The following is a 27,048-nucleotide window of genomic DNA, read 5'->3' as shown; positions in this document are numbered from 1 at the left end:
ATATTTGCTAAACATGGACAGACTTTTTTTCTATATTTCTAAACAGAACCAAAAAAACCACTATTTGCATACTATTTACATATATTGGGTATTATAAAAAAAGATAATTTTAAATACATGGGCAGATGTATGTAGTTTATATGCAAATAGTATACCAATTTTTAATGAGATACTTTCACATTTGTGGATTTTGATGTCCTTGAGAAATCCTGAAAACTAATCCCCTGTGATCATTGTTATCACTTCATGTGGTAACAAAGATAGTTATGAGGGCCAGAAACAGAAGTGAAAGCAACAGCAGCTTCTCTATGAGTACATTATCTTCAAGAGACAACCTTGCTCAAGATCAAGAGAGCACCAGACCCGGCACTGGTCAGCTGTAGGAACTGCTTTCCTTATCTATGGAACCAGGTCCTATTCATCTTTGCCACTGATGACTTTATGAGTATGCGAGCTCAGCTTTTGTACTAGGTATTTATGAGTGTCTGTTTGTGTTTCTTACAATGTATTAGAAACTTATTCATGGTGCTCCAGTCCGTGGGACAAATGAAATATCCGATTCTTTGCTGCACCCTGTACCTTTCCTGTCTCCTCCAGCTCTCAGTAAATATTTGTTGAATTAATGAATGAACAAATGAGTATGTGTTAGTCACTGCAGTTACAAAGACAAATGAGATATGATCCCTGCCCTTGAGGAGCTCACAGTCTATTGAACACAAGCAGCAAATTAAATACTGGTCATGCCTCCTGGCTAGTTCATTCTTTTATTTGGAAACACCATTTCATCTGTGTCTAGCTGTTTTTCATACCAACACCCAAATGAAACAAGATATGTGAAAATCTACCTTGGAGGACCCTAGAAAGGGAGTGGAGGCATTCCACTTATCCTGCAGAGATAGCCTCTCTATGCTGACTATTTGGGAAGGCAGTAGGAAGAAATGCCCCCACCAGAGTTGCAGGAACCTGAGCCCAGTTACTCAGAATCACCCGCAGGGACCGATCAGAAAAAGCAAGAACAAAACCACTGACACACCACTGCATCAAGCTGCGCCCGCCCTGGCTGCAGAAACAGCAGTGTAGCCACTGTGTAGGCACAGCATCCCAAGCTGCAGCTAGAACCGAAAGATCTGAGGTAGGCCCCGGGGTTTGGCTTAGGCTTGTAAAATAGAGGTGAGAATTTTCAAATCAAAATTGTGATCACTGATAGTGAGGAATGAAGCAGACAGGAGTGATGAGGAAATTCTTGATAATCAGCACCCAAGCAGACTTAGGGGTAAGAGCAGACTCTGGTAGTCTGGTATTCTACAGCTCAATGCAGTGACTGTAATTCAGAGAAATCCACTCTATCGTGTATGGAGAACCACAGGAGAGGAACTCAGTTATACTCATGATTAGGAGATGGAAATGTCAATAATCCTGGTTGGATTGGGACCTTTCCCTCACATGTATTAAAGACTATAGCATATATCATGAATATGTGCAAGTACATGTCCATCAGTATATTTTTTTCAAATATTTAAGGAGACAGAAATGTTTCCTACCTGGATTTCTTTATTAGAAGCTATAGACATATGTTGAATTATTACAAAACAGTCCATAAATATGTATAACTAAAATCATTAATTGAACAAGAGCAATGTGTAGAAAACCCAGATTTTAGTCAGCCATCTTCATCCACGTTGTTAAAAGAATTAGCTCTTTTCCCTTAACAAATATGTTTCCCTGCCCTGAGAGGCCTTGCAGGGGTGGCTGCTGTGTCACCTGTATGTCAGTAGGTGGCAGAGAAGAGAGAGGCTATGTCTAAGCTCAGTATTTTGACGTGTGAACATCTGATGATTAGTAGCCTAACACTAACTGAAAAACAAAATCGAGCCTGAGATGATCACCAGTCCTGCATTGACACCCAGGTGCGGACTGGCTCCAAGGGTGGGGAGCTAGCCCAAGACAGATGACCCCTGCATGAGGCCACAAGGCTGGCCCAGGTGAAGTGTGAGCCCAAACCAGCCCAGCACCAGTGAAGGAACTAGCCTGAGATGACCACCTGTCCTGTTCCACACAGGCCTGAGGTGGGGGTAGGGGGAGTCCATGCCTGAGATAACCCCTGCCCAGTGCCATAATGCACAAGTGGAACATCGCACTCCTGAGACCACTCCTAAGATGACCCCAGACACTCAGAGAACCTGAATGCCACTAAGAGGAGCAAGTAAGTGGTGGAGAAATGAATGAGAAAGAGAAATAGAACCATGTGGGCACAATGAAGAGAGGCAGACCTAGAGATTTGAAGGTAGTGAGGAACAGCCTGATGTAAGTACTCGGTAATGCTACCTGAGACCGTGGTGTGATCCGGGCCTGTGCTGCCATGGGGGGTAGGGGGGGCTACTTCTGGGTCTGTGGCCCTGCAGCAACAAGGGTCTGTTACTACCAAAGGCCAAGCAGACATCACTGGCCTGGACTGCCTCTAAAGACATGTTGATATCTGAGGGCTGTGCAGAACTGGCCTCACCCTTCACCTCGGCATCATGGGAGAGCTAGCCCTGGAGTCATGAGAGTAGGAGAGTTGACCCTGTTCCTAGCCAACTGTAGTAATTATGAGAATGGCCCATATCGTGTAGTAAGCACAGTAGAGCTGGCCCTCATTGCAGTAGTTGCAAGTGAACTGCCCTTGAAAATATGAACATGAGAGAGCCATCCCTGACACTTATTACCCATGCAGTGGCATGGACAAGGAAGAAATGCCTACACCTGCCTTGCCCCACCCCTTGCCACTTATGGCAGGTAGGACAGCTGTCCCCAAGGTCATCAGAGCAGGAGAGCTGGCCCTTGCACCTCACCTGCTGCAGCATTTGGGAGAGAGGGGCCGCCTGCACCTGGCTTGGGCAGCACAGGACAGCCTGCCCTGTTCACAAATGCATGAGCATTATTGAGCTAGCCCTGCTTCTTGTCTGCTATGTGATGTTGCAGTCTTTTCCTTCCCACCTATGACAGGTGGGGGACCTGGCCCTGAGGTGATGTGAGCGTGAGAACTTGTCCTGTCCTTCACTAGCTGCAATAGTGGGGAGAGTGGGCCCTGCACCTCAACTGGGCATCAGAGCAGAACTCATCATTGTTGCTAGAGGTTGCAGATGAGCTAGCCTTGAGTGCATGAGAATGGGAGAGCTGGCTCTGCCCCTTGCTGGCTAAAGCATTGGATGAGCTAGCCAAAATAGGGCAGGAGAATTGGCCCAGATAGTGTGGGTGCAGGAAAGCTGGTGTGGTGACCAGCTCAGATAGCTCTCATTGGATTTGGCTCACGCCAACATCTACCCCAGAATCATACATGAACTCCTGGAACGTGTGAAGAGGCCAGTCCTATAGACTCAGAGCTACAGGATCTCCATGATACAGAGCAACAAGAAGATATCTGAGAGGAGTCCCCTTGAGGTTCCATTATTGATTATGCAGTCGAAGCCAGAGGTCTCGACCACATCGATGACTCATTGCAATGAGCATTTGCAAGCAAAGAAGTGTAGACAAAAGGGTGTGGGTAGACTGTGGGTCACACTGTGACACACTACACCCTCCATAAGATGTTTTTTTTTTCTGTTGTGGGAGAGTTGCAAGATTGTAGTGTGGATCTAAAGGAAGGAGGAGGTGAGTTAGATGGGGTGCATAATGTGAAATTCACAAAGAACCAATACAAGGTTTCTTTTTAATAAGCATGTTTCAAATTTGTACATCTTTGCCCCTTTCTTTATACTTCAGAACTTTATGTTAGACAAAGAGAAAATGATATCTTTGTTTAATCTTATAGGTGAGTGGCTCCTGGGTCTTTCCCTTATTCTAACAAAAGTAAGTATCTATGTCAAAATGTTTATATGAATCAACAGGCAGTGTTGACTAAAATCCAGTTGGAAAGATTTCCTTTTCTTACAGCAAGGGGATGGTGTCTGAGCATGGCTGCACAAGGGTGCTGTCCTTGTCTGGTCAAGTAGTGGACTTGGATACAGCTCAAATAGACTGAGCTCTGTGGGTAGAAGTGATGCTGACTGAAATGGAGAACCTGGTGGAATACTTAACCAGCAGTCTGTTTGCTGCCTTTGTTCCCCATACTCTGAGTTCCTGCGCGTAGAAACTCCTGAGGAAAACATCAAAATTCCTCTCTCCCTGGAAGCTTGAAAGTTTATCAGCATTAGCATCTAAAAAAGAAAAGACAGTCTTTATTGAGATATATTTTCTCCTTTAAGGGGTAAGTAGTTCGTGGCAGTCAGCATTAGACTCCAAAAGAACCAAATTCATTATCTCGGTACTTACATGAAATTATAAAAAAATCAAAAGTTCTTAAAGTTAGCAAAAACTGTCAAGATGATCCATTACAAGTTTGAGCACTGTCTTCTGATTCTGTCTAAAGAGATCCACTTCCAGAAAAACAAAATCAAAGCAGTCGGCATGTTGCTTACATCTGTATCACATGACAGGCTATAGAAGAAGGACTGCAGCAAATTTGAGCCATCCTGACCTAGAGTGAGACCCTACCTTAAAAAGCAAAACAAAGCAAACAAACAAAAAAAACTAAAATAACAAGATTAAACATTCACAGGAATATAACTTGCTTACTAATTTTCCTTTCTGTCCTTTGAAGTTTTGCTGTCTTTCTTTGACCCATGGGTTAACTACTGTGGCTTTTGGCTGTTATAAATATTTTCCTGCATCATGTGCCATTTTAGTTTAGTGCACTTAAAAACTCTAAAATTTCATGGCTCTCAAGGCTTATATTCATGAGAGATGCTATGTTAAGTGAATTAAAGTTGGAAGTTACTAAAAAGAGAAATCCAATTAAGAGACATGCCTATTTCCAAGATGTCTGCCTCAATCAATGCCTTGGGATACAAAGCACATACATGGATAGAGATGCACAGAAGCAGAGATGCTGAGGGACATGGATTACTACTGGTCCCAAGGCAGCAATCACCAGAGACCTGCCTAGTTTCATAGTCTTGTCCCCTAATCAACAGTGCCAAATATTTCAACAGGAAGTAGCCTGGATAAAATCCTTAAAACAAGGGGCCTTCTGATCCTTTAATTCAGGAGAAAAAAAAAGATTCTATGAGGATAATATCATAGACCCCAAAACAAACTTAGAAGGGTCATATGGTTTATGCTCCTGGCTTCAGATTAAACCAAGTATCACCTATCCATAGAATAGTGATGTGCCTGCTTGTAACTCTTTAAACAAAAGAGGCTGTTTGGATTTTTTGATAACCCAACTTGATGTTTAATTGCCTTTTCCAGAAGGGAATTTTTTGTTATGAGTTCAGAGCTGATCAGAGCTAGTTCCAGTATCTATACTGTTACTCTGTCTCTGGAACATTTAGTTGGCTACTGATCTTGCTAAATCTTATTTAACTGCTTTGTAGTATTGGGATAAGCAACAGGCCTCTTACTGACATGGAATGATTTTTTTAAGGAGTAAAGAGAAAACAGAAAAGACCTTCGAAAGATGTCACTTCTTTGTTCCTCTGTTAGCTGGCATCTGCCTATTACACTCCAAGTGCTCTCCAGTATTACTGTGGAGGTAGACAGTCCACTGTGTGGTCATTTCCTGAGGTAATAGTCAGCATGGTGTAACTGGAAAAAAAATTGGCACACACTTCAAAGGGAAGCTGGCTTGCCATCAGAATAGCAAGATAAAAGGAGAAAACATTTAGTGTGTCACACTAGACTGTGGGAGTTAGTAGTTACTGCTTATGCCAGATACCATTTGACATCACCGGGGCATGGGACCAAAAAGCTTTGCAGCCAATCCCCTGAATGATAAGGGAAGATGATTCCTTTCATTTGTCATTACTAAGGAAGCGGGAGACATGTTGTTGACAGAGACCTACATGGAGCCCTGCATACAGATGAAAGGGAAGCAGAAGCCTGGTTTTGTGGGTACCAGCTACACCGCAGGAGCTTTACACAGAAAGTAAAGCACTTTGAGACAAGAGTTGTTTGCTGTGGTGATGTCTAAAAATGCCTCTTGGTTATTAGTGGCAGTTTCTTCACCATGGTGAAGAAATTTCTGACCCAAGACTGTGCTATAAAATATGCTTTAAAGACTCAGGGACTTGAATAGTGCTCCCTGAGCTGAAAAAGTTACTCAAGGTTCACATACTCTACTAAAAATAAGCTTAGTCCTTCCTGGTTATCAGAAAGCTGGGATCTATCTTGCTTTTTTTAAGCAACAAAGACATAAAGTATGCATAGTCTCTGCTGAGGGTAGCACTGAGGTCTAAGGTGAAGGGTGACAAACGTGAACCATGTCCTCAGATTACTCACAAGAAGAGCTGATATTCAGCAACTATTTGTTGAATAAAACATGAAGGGAGATATTTAAACAGGTTATTTGTAATATGACACACATTCTGACAGTTTCTGCTGTGATTCTCTCTGTGAGTGATGTAATAGGGGTGGGCAGAGCCTTGTAGAAGATACAACGTTTGGGTTATCTCTTTAGTTTTTGACGTTATAATATAATTACATCATTTTTCTCTTCCCTTCCCTCCCTTCAAACTGTCACATATGCCCCTTCTAGCTGTCTCCTAAATTCATGTGTGTGTATGTGTGTGTGTTTGTGTGTGTGTGTGTGTGTGTATGTGTGTGTATCACAACCTGCTATATAGCCTATAAACTGGTTGGTCTGTATAATGTTGCCTGTAAATATGTTTTCTGGGCTGGCCTTGTATTGGTTAAATAGTTGGTGTACCCTTCCATCGAGAAAAATATTTGTCTCACTCTTAGCATTCCTTAGTTCCCTGGACTGCATCTAAAAGGGTGGTTATTGATTTGCAAAGCAAGCACTTACAATTTGAAGATACACTATAAACACAACACACACATGTCATAACGTCATATGCATGGTAGGTGGGCTGGGCTGTTGGGTCCAAACCTACAGTGTGATAGGAGGTAACAAGAGCGATCAGATAGGAGGCAGGGGAAAGATGAAGCACAGAACTGGTGATTTATTTTTAGTGCCTCTTCAACCCCATGGTGATGAGTGCTTTCTTCATTATAAATCAAGCCCCACTCTCTTTAACATTCACTTCTTTGAACTTTCCTTAAAATAGAATAGTCCTCTTGGCCCATAATATCATTCATCTCCTAAAAGATAATGTGTGAGATGATTTCTCAGCTTGGGAATATTTCGGTGTCAACACAGGCATTTATGAGTGTACACTCTCTTTCAGAAGTGGTAACTCTTGGGACCACAAAACATAAAGGTGTATGAGTTTAGTGTCACCGCCTATGCAGGGAGTTGTGGGAATTCATGTATGCAGATGAAAAGAAACCCAAGATCCATGGATCTTCAATGAGAGAGCACGACCAACTTCCCATTGTGCCTTTGCCAATTTGTCTTGTCACATCAAAAATCTCAACTGTACACAGGGAGACAGTGACTCTGAAACTCAGAAGCCCTGGGGACAAGCTGCCTCTTATACTCTCTCTAAGAAACAAGTGAATAGCAAAGGAAGAGGGGGCTGGAAGGAATGTTAATCAGCTCAGGGGAGGGCTCCATACAGTAACTATCTGAGAAGTTATGCTTTGTAGTTATGTTTCCTTATGCTTTTCAGACCCCAAACTAATGCTAGAAGGCAAATACTGCATATTCTCTGAGAACAAAATGCCTCTGTTCTCCTTCTCGGAGACAGATTACTAAAGAGTCACACTAACACATGAGGTATATAAAGGCGTAGAGAGGGTGCCAAGGGCAGTACAAGAGACCCCCCTAGCTTCCTTTATAAAGGGCAGGATTAAGAGCTCAGAAATGGAGTTTCATAACTGAGCCTGAACAAGCAAAGCATTCTAAGGATAACAGTAAGATACAAGAATCGACTTGTTTGCTGTGGATAGAAAGTCATGTTGTGACAGTGATAATTTTAAGAATAAAGAATAGATAAAAGTACAAGGTGCTAAATATTGAAACATTACCAGTAAGTTCTTATGACCTTACAGAGACATACCCCGTGGCAAGGGATCTAGATAGACCATGTGGCTACAATCTAAGCTTTTACAACCTCTGTTGATGCCTGTGTGAGGGCGTGCACATACACACACACACACACACACACACACACACCATCATACCAAATCACCATCCTTCCTGTGAAGCCACCATGCTGACCATGTGGAAGCCAGAAAACCAGGGAAGAGCAGAAGGACTACTTTAGTGTTGTGAATACAAAAATGAAGGGCACCTGTGCATCCTCTTCTGGGCAATGACTCAAATTGGTGAAAGATGTTAAATCAGCACAGCAAATGTCAATCTCAGCTCCACAGAGACAATGGACACTTCTAGTTTTAATGAATGGTTTTGTGCTCATCCTCACTCGAAGGAACGAAGAGGAATTTTAGGTTTCTATTTTATTTTTGGTTGTACACCCATAACATAATCATTATCCTAAAAGTTTTAAGTTATGGTTGTATAAACTAAAACCTCTCTGGCCTCTCCATTTGTCTCTCCTCCTGATGTCATTTCTCCCTGCCATTTTGTCCCTCTGAACTCTGAGTGGTTGTTTCAAGTTAGACGCACCTTAATAACTTCTCAATGAAGTCAATGAAGTCTTTGTAAACACAGATTTCTCACCTCACAAAGATGCACAGAATCAAAATCTCCTGTGTTGCCCCTAAGCATGGACGTCTTAGCTGTCTCCCACCCACTTCTTAGCTTGGTGATCACAGACATGGGAAATGTTGTCTCCCCTCTCTATTCTAATACATTTACTTCAGGGCTGGTTTTTCACTTTGCACACTGTGTGAGGTTTTAGACTCAGCAATGGAATTATTTGCCTGTTTTTCTTCTTTTAATAAGATCCCTTTTATTTTAATATATGGCCTCATTACTTATCTTTCTGAACATTTATGTTTTAAGTAAAGGTTTTAGAATACAAAGAAGGTACACTCTTGCATTGTGCTAAATAGTTTTCAAAGTATATTATCCTCTTCTTTGAGATGTATATATGTATCTCCTTTCTTTTGTGTTAAGGAACTAGTCAATTTCATGTTACAGCCTGTTGGATAATTCACATTTCGGTAGTGCCCAAGGTGACTTCCTGAATTCCTAGGAACTCTTAAGTTGTGGTCTTTGTGGTTGACACTGACATAGAAAGTTTTTGCTAATTTGTAACCTCAGGAGAATGGTTAGGGGCCAAGTTCATGAGTCCTTTGCAGTGCAATTTTGCCTGAGCATTTCCCTAAATAGTTCATGGGTCTTGGCCTGAAGACTCATCTCCTCATATGTCACGTACACTTCACCTTGCTTACTATTGTGGGTACCCAATGTGGCTGCATCTAGTCATACATATGACTTTATTCCCTGAGTAATAGAATATACATATCTGAGGACTGTAACTGAGAATATTTTTTCCACTTCTTTAAGAAATTCTCATTGGTGGCAGTTCTGTTAGAGAACTATTCTCAGTGAGCTTAGTGTGGCAAACATAGAAGATTGAAAGTTTGAGAAGAACCTAAGCTGCATAGCAAGATATTATCTCAAAAATATCAATGTAAGTCAGTAGCAGAGCACAGGTTTAGCATGCACAAAGCCCTTGATTTTATCCCCAACAACACAATACACACATACAGAGACGGGGGTAGTGGAGATCAGTACCTTCAGAGTAATCTTGCATGGTTGAACCATGGTAATTTTCTTCCATACATGAACATTAACACTGCATATTATTCTAGATTCCAGACTAGATTTACAGAAAAGGCGGTAACTGTGTAGAACTGGAACTATATCCAGTCTCCACGTGTGATTATGGTTATGTGAAATGTAGTATATGTGCATAGTGTACACAGATCTTGATTCACCATATCCATCAATATGGACAAATATTAAACAGAGTTGAAGCAGAAGGTGCATATTATGCAAGACAATCAGTATAGTCAACATAAATTTCACTAACTGGCAACATTAATCAGATAGAGATGCATACATAGATGGTTAACATACTTTTAAGCAGGTAAATGGTGACTGAAAGTACAAAGGAGAAAGGGCCAAAGAGTGACACTCTTGGCCTTCAATGTCACTGTTAATATTTCTACTGCTACATTCAGTAGCCACATGAGTATTTGGTTTACTGTAATTTTAATAGTAATATGAAATAGAATAATGATATTTTTAACAATTGTACCTTAATTTATTCTAGTAATTGAATTATATTTACAGCATTGTTTTAATAACTTTGTTTGCATGACATTTTATGGTAAGTTTTTTTTACATAAACGACAATATTTTTGCTAAGTGTAGCCATTCCACAGTCTTTGCTCTACCCTCATGGTGGCCTTAGACCAAGTAACCATATTAGGATGAGGGTAACAATTTTCTTCTATGCACTCATGTGACTCTGGCTACTAACTGTTTTGCTTGCAAGAGGGCGTAGGTGACAGAAGAGACGAGAGACTGGTAATAACTCAGTTAACTGAAAACAATAGCAGTCAGATGTGTTGAGGAAGCAGACTGTGACACAAGATGGAGAGCAGCACACCACAGGGCACTGAAACAGGGCATGAACAGAAGTGTAGTTTTTTTTCTTAAAGGTAAGAGTGAGTTTCTGTAGAACCAAAAAAAGAAAGGAAACATGGTCATGTCCATTACCTTGTTTGTTCCAGAGATAGTGAAGACAGCAAACTGTTCACTCTCTTACACAAAATCTAATTGGGAGTGTTTAATGTATACTAATTTTCAGTTATATTATTATTTTAATATATATATTATATATACATATATTATATATATATAATATTAGGTTATATATATATATAATCAGTATATGAAGTTATAAATGGAGGGAAATATGTCTGCATTCAGTCTACATATTGAATATATGTAGACTCAAAATTTATCAGACAGAGCTTACAAGCCATCCCTTGCATTTACAACTTTGAGAATTGGAGACCTGTCTTCTGTAGGTGCTAGGAGAGGTAACTCTGAGCTCCACCCATCTCCTTAGCATATCTTGCTCATGAGCTGAGCTTGTTCTCCTCCTAGGGAAAGGCTGATCCCAGGAATCTTAAGGACTGCTCAAGACCTTTAGAGGCCTCAATATGACAAATTTACTATAAGTCTTCATTAATTGACTATTGTCCTGGCAAGATTTATGACAATTTGGCAAAAGCTAGAGTTATCTGAAAGGAGGGAACCTCAATTAAGAAAATGTCTCCATAAGATCCAGTTTATAGGCAAACCTGTAAGGCATTTTCGTAGTGATCATGGGGGATGCCCAGTCCATTGTGGGTGGAGACATTTCCTGGGCTGGTGATCCTGGGATCTATAGCAAAGTAAGTTGAGCAAGCCAGTAATCAGCACCCTTCCATGGCCACTGTATCAGCCCCTGCCTCCAAGTTCCCCCTCTGTTTGAATTTCTGTCCTGACTTCATTCAGTGATGAACAGTGCTGTGGAAGAGTAAGGCAAATAAATCTTTTCCTCCCCAACTTGCTTTTGACCATGGTCACAGCAATAGTAACTCTAAGACAATGATGGAGGACCTGTTCAATAGTTCTGTATCTCTCTGTCTCTCTGTCTTTCTCTCTCTCTCTCTCTCTCTCTCTCTCTCTCTCTCTCTCTCTCTCTCTCTCTCTCTGTGTGTGTGTGTGTGTGTGTGTGTGTGTGTGTGTGTGTGTCTAAGCACAACCTCAGGTATTGTTTCTTTGGTGCCATTCACCTTATTTTATAGAATTCATGTAGTGGGAGAGAGGGCACAGTTACTATGCTCTAGAATAAAGTTCACCAAACTAAAGAATGGATAGATTCTCACTTGCAGAAAAGACCAAGTCAGGTTTTCTGACTCCAGTCTCAGCAAACACCAGAGACCATAAAACATCATGATGAAGTACTACAGAGATGGCCAATACTTAAGAGCTTCAGAACATGAGAGAAACTGAGAGCTTTTCAATTTCTTAAATTTCTAGTAATAGCAACTCTTTTTAGGGGTCTTTACAGACATCCACAGCCAAAGAGTGGATGGAGCTTGGGGACTCTTAGGAAAGAATAGAAGGAAGGATTGTGGCCCCTAACAGGATAGGAACTCTACAGAAAGACCAAGAGAACAACTAACCTGGACTCTTGGGGCTCTCAGAAACTGAACCACCAACCAAAGAAAATACACAGACAAGACCTAGGACTTCCCGCATATATGTAATGGATGTACAGCTTGGATTTCATGTGGGTCCTGAACCGCTGGACCAGAGGCTATCCTAAAAGCTGCTGCGTGTCTGTGGGATATGTTCTTCTAGCTGGCCTGCCTTGTCTGGTGGTTGTGGGAGAGAAAGCTCCTAGCCTATCAGAGACTTGTAGCCCCAGGGTGGGGCGATACCCTGGGAGTGCCTCACCTGCTTAGAGGAGAAGAGGAGGGGGATAAAGAAAGTACTGTGGGATACACTGACCAGGAGGGAGTCAGTAAGTGGGATGTAAAGCAGATAAGTAAAAAATACAAGATGAAAAAAAATTAAAACATGCTCCAGAAAAAAAAAAATGCTATCTTAGTTTAAAATTCTGGGCAATCCATTCATGAATTTCCTGCATAATTCCTTTTTTGAAGCAACCTGCCTCAGCAGATCTCTAAACTAGCCGTGCATCTCCTGGGATCAGTCATGTGCATGTTTACAGGCCAGTGCACGGTCATTTTCTGGAAGGGACCAAAAATATCGATTTTCTAGTTGTTTTCTTCTTTGATTTGCTTCACTGTAAATGTGACACCAAACTGGCTGGGTTAGACTAATTATATCTAAGATTTTGCTTCCTGCTGCTAAGTGGAATTGTGTAGAAGGCATCTCTCCACCCCCAAAGAATGGAACATTTAACCACAATAACCGTTTCACCATTAGATGAGGCATCTTGCTGACTTTTATGGAGAATGATTTATAGGTCATTTTGTACCCTGTTTCCATAAATTATCTGTTGAGCCAAGGAAACACGCACAGGTCCTGCAGAATTAAACTGATACTCAGGATAACCCACAGATGCCATAAAGTAAAAGCTCCTTAGCCATGGAGCCAAAGCAAGGAAGAAAGGAGGGCAAGAACCAAGTACCTGTGCAGATTCAGATGTACATGCCTTTAAGTGCATCAGCAGTAAATATCCCACTAAACACATTTGAAATTGCTCTTTTTCTACCTTAGATTTTTGTTTTGTTTTGGTTTTGATTTGTCTTGTTTTTATGATACTGGAATTCTGAAATAAAATAAGTCATTCAGTTATCCAAGCAAGAGAATTTGACTACAAATGCACTGTGTGCACAAAAATGCATACTCAAGTAAGGACAATGACTTGGTGGATAATCCACTTGCTGCACGAGCCAGACAATCCTGGTATATAATCTTCAGAAGCCATACTTTTAAAAAGCCAGATGAGGGAGCACACATCTGTAATCCCAGTTGGAACATCAGTGTTCCAATGGTGAAAAAGATGACAGAAACATGCATGTCCCCAGAAAGTTTGCTAGCCAGCTAGCCTGGAGTATTTAGCAACATGGAATACAGGGTAACAGAAGACCTCAAAACAAAGTGAAAAGCAAGGACCTACTCCTTTAAGTGGTTCTTTGACCTCTATCCATGTACCAGGGGATGTGTTCAGACCAGACACATAGAACGTACACACCAGCACACACACAATTCTCTTCTCCATCTTCTCAGTTCTGAATTCTAAGCCTTTTTTAGGATAGAGTACTTTATGACTTATACCTGAGCTGTGGTAATTTTACTATGATACAGGTTCTACATTTCTCACAAGTTATTTATGAGAAAACTCAAGTTGGTTTTTTTGCACCTCAAATCCTTGCAATTGATTGGTGACCACCATAGAGTTAATCCATCCTCTACCTATAGAGTGTGTGTGTGTGTGTGTGTGTGTGTGTGTGTGTGTATACCTCACAGTATAACAGGGAGCTGCTATTGAGAAATCAAAGTACCAGGTGTGATTAAACACGATCATGAATCTCATTTTGTCTTTAATTGCATATCACTCTTCAACAGCGGAATCATGCACTACCCCCATGGATTCAGTGGAGCCATGCATTTTTAGTATGCTCAACAAAGCTATGACAAAATGTTTCTAAAATAAGCCACCCTGCTGGGCTGTTGTTAGTCAAGTTCTGTATTGCTTCCACATTATTCAGTATTGCTAGATCAGTTTTATTAATCCATTCATCTCCCCAGAGAATCCTAGTAATTTTGTATTATAGATGTTCCATTTCATCTGAAAGTCATTCCAAAAACAGGCTCAGAATTAAGGGTAGAAACCTAAGTTCTAGGGATGGAGGACTTAGAGAGATGGTGATCAGAGGATCCAAGCACACAGTTCTAAGATCTGGAGACTAACTGCATGATCTGATGGCAACAGTTAATAATGAATATGACATACACTGCCGGCTCTCTGTGTCCTCAAAATCTATACCCACAGAGAGACAACCAAGCATGGCAGTTCTTACCTGGCACTCACAATGGATCCGATGTTATAAACTAATCCAGGGGTTATTTAAAGTCTATGAGAGGATATATGTATATTTTATATGCATAAATAATTTATTAGACTAGAAGTGGGACTTGAGCATTGTTAGATTAGTTTTTCGAGTCCATGATGGGCTCTTAGACCCAATTCTCTGGAGATTTTTAGAGATGACTGTGTTTGGAGCTTACTATAAGAATTATGCCTTAAATGTATATGAGTGAACATGTGCATATGCACATACCTACAGCTGCACACACACACAGAGAGAGAGAGACAGAGAGACAGAGACAGAGACAGAGAGACAGAGAGAGAGAGACAGAGAGACAGAGAGACAGAGACAGACAGAGACAGACAGAGACAGAGAGACAGAGACAGAGCTACATGAAGTGATAAATCTTTCGATTAGTTTGATCATGACAAGCATTTTATAGTGGATACACACACACTATGGTGTGTACCCTAAATATATTTTTTATTTGTTAATGAATTTCAAGGGGAAATTACTTAAAATCCTTCACACTTTTTCCTCCCACTTCCTCCTGTGGTTTCGTCTTCCTCTCCCTACATCTCTAACACTCATTCCAAACATGATCCTGGGATTCGGAATTGGAAAGTGTATGAAACCATTTCCTTGGAAAGGAAGTGCCTACAGGCTACATGTGTCATGTTTTTTTACACTATTTAAAAAAATGAAATTTGGGCTGGCCATGATGGCTCATGACTATAATCTTAGCACGTGGGAGTCTAAGTCTGTAAAATGGAGAATTCAAGCCCAATTTGGATTAGCAAGTTCACAGACAGCCAGGGTTACATAGAGAAACAAAGTGAGAGAAGAAGAAGGAGTAGAGGGGAATGGGAGGGGGAACGAAGTAAAATGAAATTAAGAAGGGTCAGTATGCCTTCCATTCTCAGTAGTAGGTGGCGGACATTGGTCACCTAGAATAAAGCATGTTGTATTGAGAAACCAACAGTAGTCACAAGTCATGCACAGCACAGAAGTGAATACCCTTATGGATGTCATCTATAGAAAGAAAAGTTGTTGTCCTCTAGCCACTTGTGTTCTTCTTCTGCACCCCAGAAGCCAGTCACCGTGAACAGTAATGAGTCATTCACATAGCAGAGTGCAGATCAATATACTTCTCAATGAAGGTTGGTTGGCCACATGCCAAGTCTGTTGTGTTGAGGCTTCATCTAGTCTTTATTGTCACATGTCAGCCCCCTGCTCCATTCTCATCATCTCACCTCCACCGGACTCTACAAATAGCCCAATAGGTACAATAAACTTCAGCCCATAAACCTGTTCTTTCCTACTTCTCTTCTGGTCCATAATCTAGGGAGCTTCCTTTGCCCCCCTCACCCCCAACCCCCATGTCTGTATAACAGAGAGCTGCTATTGAGAAATCAGAGTACCAGGTGTGATTAAACACTTCTCATCCTCCTTATGCAAAACTCCCTTCAGCTCCCTCTTATCTTCTTATATTATATACTAATACATGCATACATGCATACATACATACATACATACATACATACATACATACATACAGGCACACACACACACATACCTTTTTCAGTGATATGGATAGATAGATGTCTTATTCCCTGTTGTCCATACTCTACTGGAGACATCATTATCACTTAATACAGTTCTCATGTACTCATTTGCCTTTCGTGTCACCTTTAGAAGAGCTAAGGTAGATGCCAAATAAAAAATAGGGACAATATGGTATTTATAATCTCGATCAACCTAATCATAGTTAGAATTAACAACCCCCATGCATGTGCTTATGAAAATCGTCTTTTCTCCATGGTATACTTTTTCATAAAAATTGAAATTCCTTGCCAAAGTTAAATAGACTCTGTTGAGAATATTAGGTGGTTCTTTGTTAGTGTCACTTCTTGATAATTAATAAGGCTATGCTATTCTTCCTGTGTGCAAAATAAAATGTGTTTAAAAATAAGATGAGGTAAATTTATGAATAGAACTTCATATACATGATATAGGAGTGGACAAAAATGAAATAACTGGGTTTGTATAGTGGGATTAAAGATAGGTTCTCTTTTTGTCAAAAATGATGTCTAGGATTTTATAGTCCATCTTTGATGGTTAAAAAAAATCTTAGAAAGAAAAACAAGAATATTTTGGAAAAAAGTACATCCCAAGAAGCTTTGCTTAACTTGTAAGAATTCAAATAAATGAAAGATTTCTCTCTGTACAAGTGATTTTCCAGTGCTGTTATTTCATGTAGATTTCTTCAGTTCAGGCTTTTTTTCTGCAAGATGTTCATTTATTCACTCAATAAATAAATATTAAGTATCGGTAGTATGTCAGAAATTCTACTAGACATTTGTGTTCTCTGTATTAATAATAATGGTGACAATTTTTATGGCCCTGTTACCTCCTAGGGCTGTTTCTCTTCCTTACATATACTATTTCTCATAGTCCTGCAAAGTAGATAGGACACTTGTATTAGTCATAGCAACTCTAGCTGTTGTAGCAAATGCTTTCCAAAAAGTAAGTGGCTTAGTTCTTTGTCATTTAACATTGCTAGCTGGAGGTTGCAGATCAGTGGGGTGGCTCCATTCTACACAGTGATTTAAGGATCTAGCCTGAAAGTAGAGACCTTGAGCAGGCAAAGAAAGGTTACAAATGTCACTTAGGTTGACGTTCTGTTGGCAAGACAGTAATTGCATAAACACTGGAGCCCCAAGGGAAATTTGAAATTGTAGTCCTGTGAAAGGAAAGGTAGATTTTAGTGTATAGTTAGCAACCTCTGCCACAACAAATAGGTTTAAACTGCCATTTGTAAGATGAAAAAGCAAAGGCTTTAAAAAGGTTGACTTGAATGAAATCACTTGGTTAAATGTAAATAGTCACAACTTGGTGTCTGGCTTCTGATCTGTAATTCTCCCATCATGTTCATAACAAAATACTTCCTTGGAGAAACTTTACCTGTGTGTATCATGTGTACTGCCCCTGTTATGGGCTGTTATGCCACAGACTAAAATCTTATATGCTTCATTTTACTTCCTTCTAGAATGGAGGTCCTATTAGTACCTGATAAAAGCCTAAGCGCAGTCTCATCATGGAAGTGTTGTCTTTGGCTTTTCACCACTCTGTAACATGATTGAGAACAGACTAATAAAGCCTACACCCATATCACACAACAGAGGGTGTTGGTGCACTGCCCACAGGCATGAATTAATTATGTTATCTACACTTACTCCCTCACCAATGACTCTGGAATGAATATTAAGAAAGAGCTGGTCACATAGTAGGCTCAGGTATACAGAAAGAAGGAAGACAGATACTAAGCCAACCATCACTCTTCTCCCTGTAGGCAACAAATAAGAAACAGAATAAATATAGTTATGAAAGCTGTTGAGAGACAGACTCCTGAGAGGCCTGTTTTAGAGATGGCTTTCCAATGACTGAGTGGGAGTCAGTCATATGAAAAACAGTGGGAAGGATATTCCAGGGAAAAGAAAAAGAAAGAAAAATGTAGGAAGAACACTGAGCTTGAAAGAAGAATATAGCCTCTCAGGAACTGAAAATCCCATGATGCCAAGGATACTGAGTGAACGAAAGTGATCATACTATATCAGTCAGAATATGCTAATTTAACCCTCATGGGCACTTACAAGATAGACAAATGTTATCATCTTCATTTTTGTAGAGAATTAGCTGGTGTATGGGGAAGTCACATAGTTAAATAACTCGCCTGTCATACAGCTAATAAATAACACCACTAGTGTATAAATCCAAGGAGTCTAGTGTTATATATACTCTTAACACCATAAAGGCAGGGTAGACTCAAGGCTTCTACTCAGTCCATGACTCCTCTAGCCAGAGTGAAAACAAAAACCATCTCTCTGCTTTAGCAAAGAGCTATTAACTTCAAATATCTTGAAGCCTCTTTTGAACAAGGGAGCCCTGGATAAAATTCTGAGAAACTAAAACATTTGAATAGAATATGTTTTTATCTTTTTTTTCTGAAAATTTACTTATCTGTTATAAATATAGATACAAAACCTTTAGGAACTGAGAAGATAACTCAGTGGGAAAGAACACTTTTTCTGAAAGGAAAAGAGCCTGAGTTTGAATTCTCAGCATCTATATAAAGAGTCTGGCTTCACTAAGCCTGTCTGTAACCGAAAATTGGAAGATGGAGACAGATGTATCCCATGAACCCACTGACTGGCCATCCTTACCCAAGTTTCTTTAAAGAAAACTACCTTCTATTTTTTTTTCTCTTGAGGCATAACCTTCCTTTGACACTATAGTACCTGTACAATCAGGAGATTTGACGGACTGAATACACCACGTCATTGCCACTCAGACCCATAAATAGAACATCTCTAGCACTCTGAAAGCTCCACTCACTGCTAATAACAGGTACCACTGTAGTACAATTTTCAGGGGGGTTGCTATACCCCTTTTGCTCCTGTATAATAGACATAATGACCTGGTATTTTCATTAACAAGCTGCAAACTTAAGCTAGGCAGATTCTGAGATATTCTAATATGACTAAAATGTTCATACTAAGATGAATACCCCATCTGGTCTTGCCCTGGATCACTCTGTCCATGTGTGTCCTCATAGCTGCTCTCTCAATTTAACTATATGGCAAATTTCTTGGAGACTTGCACATCATGACTCCTCCTGGACCCTGTGCCTCATGGCCACCTCTTCTTTTCCTTCCTCATGGTCCTCTTTCTACCTCTCTCTACCTGGGACCCCTGGATGGAATCAGAAGTCCAGCCTTCCTAACTATGATGCCCTGTCATAGACTGAGTCAAGGTGATGGAGAAAAATGTTTACAAAACACTGAGACATGTTATGCTTCATAAAAATAACAGTCCAGCCTGAACTTGACTTTCTGCTGGTATGGAAATTAGCATTTGAATAATACAAGGACCATCTTTACACAGTGCACAAAAAGATTGCCCCTACATACTACCCTTCAAGGGATAAATACAGTGCTAAATTCTCATAGTCAACAATAATGCCATCTGTGTTTGTATGTTTATCATGAATGGAATCACACAATGTAGACTAAGGTATCTATCTCTATTTTCCAACTTTTTGTTTATGACATTTATATGTGTTTCTGCTCACTCATTCCCCTAAACTATGCAGCATGTGAATGGACCAAAATCCATTTACATCTTCCTCAGACCATTAATAGTCAAGCAGTCTCCCGTTTGGGACAACTCTGTAAAAATGCTACTTTGAATATGTCTGAACAGATCTTTGTGTGAATATATCTATGCATCTCTTCTTGCTATGTACTAGCAGTGGAATGAATTGCAGGAGCTCAGATCAGCATATTTATTATATCCATTTGCTAGTGTTCCCATAATAAAATAGTATAGGCCAGGTGGCTTAAATAATAGAAATGTATTTTTTCACAAATCTAGAAGCTCTGAACCTAAGATTGAGGAAGATTAAGGAGTCTGTAGGGCTGGTTCCTTTGGAAGCTTTTCTCTTTCACTTGTAGGAGGCTACTCATCTTTCCTTATGTTTCTACCTGCTCATTCCTCTGATTCTGCCTCCACATATCTTCTCATAAGGATTGGAGCCATGTTAGATTAGTACTCACCCTAAGGACCTCATTTTAACACAATAGCATTTTGAAAAGCCTATTTTTAAACTCAATGCTAGAAGTTTGTATTAATATGTGGATTTCAGAAGAAGGACACAGACAGGCACAATTTCAAAAAAGGTATGATATTTTAAAACTATTGCAAAAGCTGGTATTTTATCTGATTCTGTGTGGATAACATTATTGAAATAACAAAGCTAAGCAGACAGAGAACATATTAGTGGTTACAGGAGCTAGCGATGGGGTGTGTGTGATGACCTGGAAGTAGAGTGCAAGAAGCCCTCACACTAATGGCCTGCTCTATATGTAGATTGTGGACAAGGTAAAAGGTGTGGCCAAATCTCTAAACAGACACACAAACCCACACACATACGCATACATGTACACACACACACACACACACATGCTTAAAAACCAATGGATTCTATTGATGTCAGTTTTCTAGTTTCAGTATACACAATGTCCCTATATACTTTTCCGTGATATCATGTAAATCTATAATTTAAAAAATGACAATCAAAATAAGAATGCTGGTTTTATTTTCCACCTCTAAGTTTCTGTGCACAACAGAGTCATCCTACTTAGATTTTCTTTTACTCTATCGAATTTATGATTTTAAATAGTTTAGTAAATACCAGAGGAAAATATATATTAAAATGCCAAGCCTACATTAATCCTGCTCTTTAATTTTAGGCTAATGGGGATAGTGAGAACAGGAATAGGGACATTTGAATATATTTAGAATGGCACTTACTTTACAATTTTACCAAGAAGGTAAAGAAAAAGATGGTCTTAGGATCTTCCTCCTATAATCTGCTCATTTATTTGTTTGTTAGTTTTTAAGGCATGGTCTGTATACATAGTTCTGACAGTCCTAAAACATGCTATGTAGAACAGAGTGACCTCAAAATCACAGAGCTCAGAGCTGCAGAGTTGACACAGCAGGTAAGAGCACCTGCTGCTCTTCTGGAGGTCCTGAGTTCAATTCCCGACAACCATAAAGGGGCTCACAACTATCTACAATATGATCTGATGCAGGTATACATGCAGATAGAGTACTCCTATGTGATAGATAGATAGATAGATAGATAGATAGATAGATAGATAGATAGATAGATAGATAAGAGTTTAAAGAAAACTCTCCTGCCCCTGCCTCCCTGGTGCGAGGAGATCAAGGACTGTACCATCGTTTTTGGCCTGATATCTATCTCTCTCTCTCTCTCTCTCTCTCTCTCTCTCTCTCTCTCTCTCTCTCTCTCTCTCTCTCTCTCTTTCTCTCTCTGTCTCGGAGTTGTTTATTTTTATTTTATATGTATGAGTGTATTGCTTGCTTGCATAACAGTGCATTATGTGTATTCAGTGAATGAGAACCAAAAGAAGGCATAAGTTTCCCTGAAACTGGAGTTATTAACAGTTATAAAGCAACCATGTACGTGCTGGGAACCAAACGCAGGTTCTCTCCATAAGTGGGGCTAACTGGTGAGCCATTTCTCCAGAACTCTACAATCTTTAATCTCTTCCAAATAACAATGATTTACTAACGTATGATTCTGTTCATGTCTCTTTCCTTCATTAATCCCAAATCATTCTTTATATATAACAATATGCCACATTTTTAATTAATTAATTAATTTATTTATTTATTTATTTATTTATTTTTGGTGTTTTGAGACAGGATTTCTCTGTGTAGCCCTGGCTGTCCTAGAATTCACTCTGTAGGTCCAGGCTGGCCTTGAACTCAGAAATCTGCCTGCCTCTGCCTCCTAAGTGCTGGGATTAAAGGTGTGTGCCACCACCGCCTGGCAATATGCCACATTTGAAAGCCACTTGTAGTAGTTTGAATAAAAGTACCCGCCCCCAGACTCATAGGGAGTAGCACTGTTGGAGTAGGGGTGGCCTTGTTGGAGGAAGTGTGTCACTAGGGGTTTCAGAAACTCAAGCCAGGCTTAGTGGCTCATGCTTTCTTCCTGTGGCCTACCAATCCAGATGTAGAACCCTCAGCTACCTCTCCAGCACCATGTCTGCCTGCATGCTGCATGCTTCCCACGATGCTGATAATGAACTAATCCTCTGAACTGTAAGCCAGCCCCAATTAAATGTTTTCTTTTATAAAAGTTGTCATACTCATGGCTTCTACTCAAAGTGGTTGAAACCCTAAGATACCACCTAATTTCTAAATTATTACCAGCAGGGAAAACCTTTATAAATTAAAGTATTTGTTCTTTCTGTTGAGTCACGAAAACCATGATGAATGCTTCAGACTTAGGGGAAAGTACGATAACCGGCATCATAGGAATTGTTATTTTCAAAGATATTTAAAGTAACTGATCCTACTGCAGGCCTACTAAAGCTACTACCTTCAGTGTGAAGTGACCAAGTTGCTTTTGGAAGTCGCCTACTATAATAAATCCTATCTACTCTCCCAAATGGTCTCAGTAGAATATGCTACTGATAGAAATAAGACCTGTTCATTTCCCACACCTCTTGATATACCCTGGCTCCCATACCCTGCTCAAAGAGCCACTACAAGTAGGTGCCTGCAGAAAAGGTGGGGGGCTGACAGGCAGGCCTGACATATCTTGGAAGTACACCAAAATCATCACCTTGGCTGCTGGAGCTGTTGTCTTGTACTTGGCCAAGTGAGGAAATGCGAGTGAAGAAAAGCCAGAACACCTCCTTCCACTTGTAAATTAGCAAATTGCCATCAGATTATCTAATTTTCCTCCCTGTGCTCTCACACCTGCACACCATCAGTGCTTGGAGCTAACATGTCAATACAAGGGCGTAATTTTGTTTCCATTCTACATGGATTTCTAGTTCAGTGGGCATGTAGATGATAGAAAAATGCCTTCCTCGTTCTATGAAGCTACAATTACACTCATACCCAAACCCCACAAGGACCCGACAAAGAAAGAGAACTTCAGACCAATCTCCCTTATGAACATCGATGCAAAAATACTCAATAAAATTCTAGCAAACCGAATCCAAGACCACATCAAAACAATCATCCATCATGATCAAGTAGGTTTTATCCCAGGAATGCAGGGATGGTTCAATATTCGGAAATCCATCAATGTAATCCACTATATAAACAAACTTAAAGAAAAAAACCATATGATTATCTCACTAGATGCTGAGAAAGCATTTGACAAAATTCAACATCCCTTCATGATAAAAGTCTTGGAAAGATCAGGAATTCAAGGCCCCTACCTAAACATAGTAAAAGCAATTTACAGCAAACCAGTAGCCAACATCAAGCTAAATGAAGAGAAACTTGAAGCAATCCCACTAAGATCAGGGACTAGACAAGGCTGCCCACTCTCCCCCTACCTATTCAATATAGTACTGGAAGTCTTAGCCAGAGCAATTAGACAACAAAAAGAAGTCAAAGGGATACAAATAGGAAAGGAAGAAGTCAAAATATCGCTATTTGCAGATGATATGATAGTATACTTAAGTGACCCCCAAACTTCCACCAGAGAACTCCTAAACCTGATAAACAACTTCAGCAAAGTGGCTGGTTATAAAATCAACTCAAACAAATCAGTAGCCTTCCTCTACATGAAAGATAAACAGACTGAAAAAGAAATTAGGGAAATTACACCCTTCACAATAGTTGCCAATAATATAAAATACCTTGGGGTGAATCTAACCAAGCAAGTGAAAGACCTGTATGACAAGAACTTCAAGTCTCTGAAGAAAGAAATTGAAGAAGATCTCAGAAGATGGAAAGATCTCCCATGCTCATGGATTGGCAGGATTAATATAATAAAAATGGCCATCTTGCCAAAAGCAATCTACAGATTCAATGCAATCCCCATTAAAATCCCAACTCAATTCTTCACAGAGTTAGAAAAGGAAATTCTCAAATTCATATGGAATAACAAAAAACCTAGGATAGCGAAAACTATTCTCAACAATAAAAGAACTTCGGGAGGAATCACCATCCCTGACCTCAAGCTGTACTACAGAGCAATAGTGATAAAAACTACCTGGTATTGGTACAGAGTCAGGCAGGAAGATCAATGGAATAGAATTGAAGACCCAGAAATGAACCCACACACTTATGGTCACTTGATCTTTGACAAAGGAGCTAAAACTGTCCAGTGGAAAAAGGACAGCATTTTCAACAAATGGTGCTGGTTCAACTGGAGGACAACATGTAGAAGAATGAAAATTGATCCATTCTTATCCCCTTGTACAAAGCTCAAATCTAAGTGGATAAAGGACCTCCACATAAAACCAGATACACTGAAACTAATAGAAGAGAAGGTGGGGAAAAGCCTCGAATACTTGGGCACAGGGGAAAAGTTCCTGAACAGAACTCCAATGGCATATGCTCTAAGATCGAGAATTGACAAATGGGACTTCATAAAATTGCAAAGTTTCTGTAAGGCAAAGGACACTGTCAATAGGACAAAACGACAACCAACAAATTGGGAAAAGATCTTTACCAATCCTTCATCTGATAGAGGGCTAATATCCAATATATACAAAGAACTCAAGAAATTAGACTCCAGGCAACCAAATTACCCTATTAAAAAATGGGGTATAGAGCTTAACAAAGAATTTTCAACAGAAGAAACTCGAATGGCCGAGAAGCACCTAAAGAAATGCTCGGCATCCTTAGTCGTCAGGGAAATGCAAATCAAAACAACCCTGAGATTCCATCTCACACCAGTCAGAATGGCTAAGATTAAAAACTCAGGTGATAGTAGATGCTGTCGAGGGTGTGGAGAAAGAGGAACACTCCTCCATTGTTGGTGGGACTGCAAGATGGTGCAACCACTTTGGAAATCAGTGTGGCGGTTCCTCAGAAAATTGGACATAGCATTACCCGAGGATCCAGCTATACCACTCCTAGGCATATACCCAGAAGGTGCTCGAACATATAATAAGGACATATGCTCAACTATGTTCATAGCAGCCTTATTTATAATAGCCAGGAGCTGGAAAGAACCCAGATGTCCTTCAACTGAGGAATGGATTAAAAAAATGTGGTATATCTACACAATGGAGTATTACTCAGCTATTAAAAACAATGAATTTGAGAGGTTCCTAGGTAAATGGATGGAACTAGAAATTATCATACTGAGTGAGGTAAGCCAATCACAAAAGAACACACATGGTATTCACTCACTGATTATTGGATATTAGCCCAGAACCTTAAAATGCCCAAGATGCAACTCACAGGCCACATGAAGTCCATAAAGAAGGAAGACCAAGTGGGGGTGATTCGGTCCTTCTTAGAAGGAGCAACAAAATACTCAAGGGAGCAAATATGGAGACAAAGCGAGGGACAAAAACTGAAGGAGGGGCCGTCTGAAGACCTTTCCACCTGAGTATCCATCCCATGTGCAGTCACCAAAGGTAGATGCTGATGTGGAAGTCAGGAAGTGCATGCTGATAAGAGCCTGATATGGATGTCTCCTCAGAGGTCTTCAAGAGTCTGACATATTCAGAGGCAGATGCTCACAACTAGCCATTGAAGTGATTATGGGGTTCTCAATGGAGGAGTTAGAGTGAAGACTGAAGGAGCTGAAAGGATTTGTGGCCCCATGAGGAGAGCAACAATACCAACCAACCACAGCTCCCAGGGTCTAAACCACCAGCCTGGGAGCACTTATGGAGGGATCCAGGGCCTTAGCTGAATATATAAGAGTGGAGGGCCCTGCTGGGCACAGGTGGAAGATGAGATCCTTGACCTCATGAAGGCTGGACGCCCCAGGGGGTGGGAGTTTTGAGGGTGGGGAGGTGGGAGTGGGGGGGTAGGTAGAGGTTACATCCACAAAGAAGAAGGAGGAGGTGTGAGGGGATTGGGGGTTCCTGGGTGGGTGGGGGATGGGGTAAGGGGACAACATATGAAATGTAAATAAAACATCCAATAAAAAAATAAAAAAAATAAAAAAAAAGAAATAAAAAAAAAAAAAGAAATTAAAAAAAAAAAAAAAAAAAAGAAAAATGCCTTCCTTACTTCCCACAGTCACCATGAAAGAAGGAGGGGATCTCTTCAATATCTCCATTAATGATTGCATGCTAATGGCTCTTGATGAAAGAGAAAAGAACAGTTTTGAGATCCTGTGCATAGCCACAGAAAGTCACCTATAAACCTTTCCTTGGTTGTCTTCTCAATTATTTAGCCTTGTTGTTCTTGTGGTTGTTAAAGGGAAATCTCTTCATAATCACTATAAGAATATTCGTATTTCATGCAATGTCAAACTAAAGTGATTTCTTTTGCTGGTTGTGTGCATCACCTGTGACTCTATCCTAGAAAGAGTATGAGTTCAGCAATCTGTGAACCCTCTGATGCCTTCTCTGATTCCTATGAAGTCATTCATACTGATTTTTTTTTTTACTGGGACAGATAATTTAACTTTTGAACACCAGTATCTCCACTACACATGTTAGAGAATAATTTTATCAGAAAGACTATATTGAATATCATACATTGAAATTGCAAAGAGAAGGGCCCCCGTCATATTCATTCTATAATTGTTTAATATAACCTACAGTTGGCTGTGGGGATATTGCCACTGTAGGAACAGTGGAGGATAGGACAGTGTACTTATTTAATGAGGAAAAAAAGACTAACCCACATCAAACCACATTTTATGACAATATGTAATTAAATGTAAATGCCTTAAGAGCTTAGAGGATAAAGTTGGGATAAAATGTTCTTATAAATATTCATCAGAACATGTATGATGTAGGTGTTGACAGATACACTGATTGTGGACCTGTAAGGGATAACAAGACTTAAGGTAACAGTCGACAACACAAGCAAGATCCGAGAGAGGTACAAAACAAAGAAGACAGGGGAGATGGAGCCTCGGTTTCAGTGATTGCACAGTCAGAAGCTGTTCATTTTACAGGAAGGGGGAAGTAAACAGCCAATGTTCTGAGCAGCTGTATAACATTCAGAAAGTAGCAATTGCTGAAGATTAAGACAGTGAGAAAGGTGAGCACCTCTAAACGG

General features: G+C 40.1%; 1 protein-coding gene and 1 non-coding gene across 4 annotated transcripts in view; both read left to right on the top strand.

Moving 5' to 3' along the window:
- Positions 1–27,048, top strand: part of Samd12 (sterile alpha motif domain containing 12) — a 409,481-nt gene that overhangs the window by 260,859 nt on the left and 121,574 nt on the right. The gene's annotated exons all lie outside the window — the stretch shown is intronic.
- On the top strand, positions 1,722–1,852 carry LOC114622012. The gene has a single exon (XR_003711524.1). It is a non-coding gene; the product is annotated as a small nucleolar RNA SNORA17 (small nucleolar RNA).

This window comes from Grammomys surdaster, unplaced genomic scaffold (assembly GCF_004785775.1).
Source record: "Grammomys surdaster isolate TR1022 unplaced genomic scaffold, NIH_TR_1.0 63, whole genome shotgun sequence".
NCBI lineage: Eukaryota > Metazoa > Chordata > Mammalia > Rodentia > Muridae > Grammomys > Grammomys surdaster.
The sequence above is the reverse complement of the archived record's forward strand: the minus strand, read 5'-3'. Positions and strand labels throughout refer to the sequence as shown.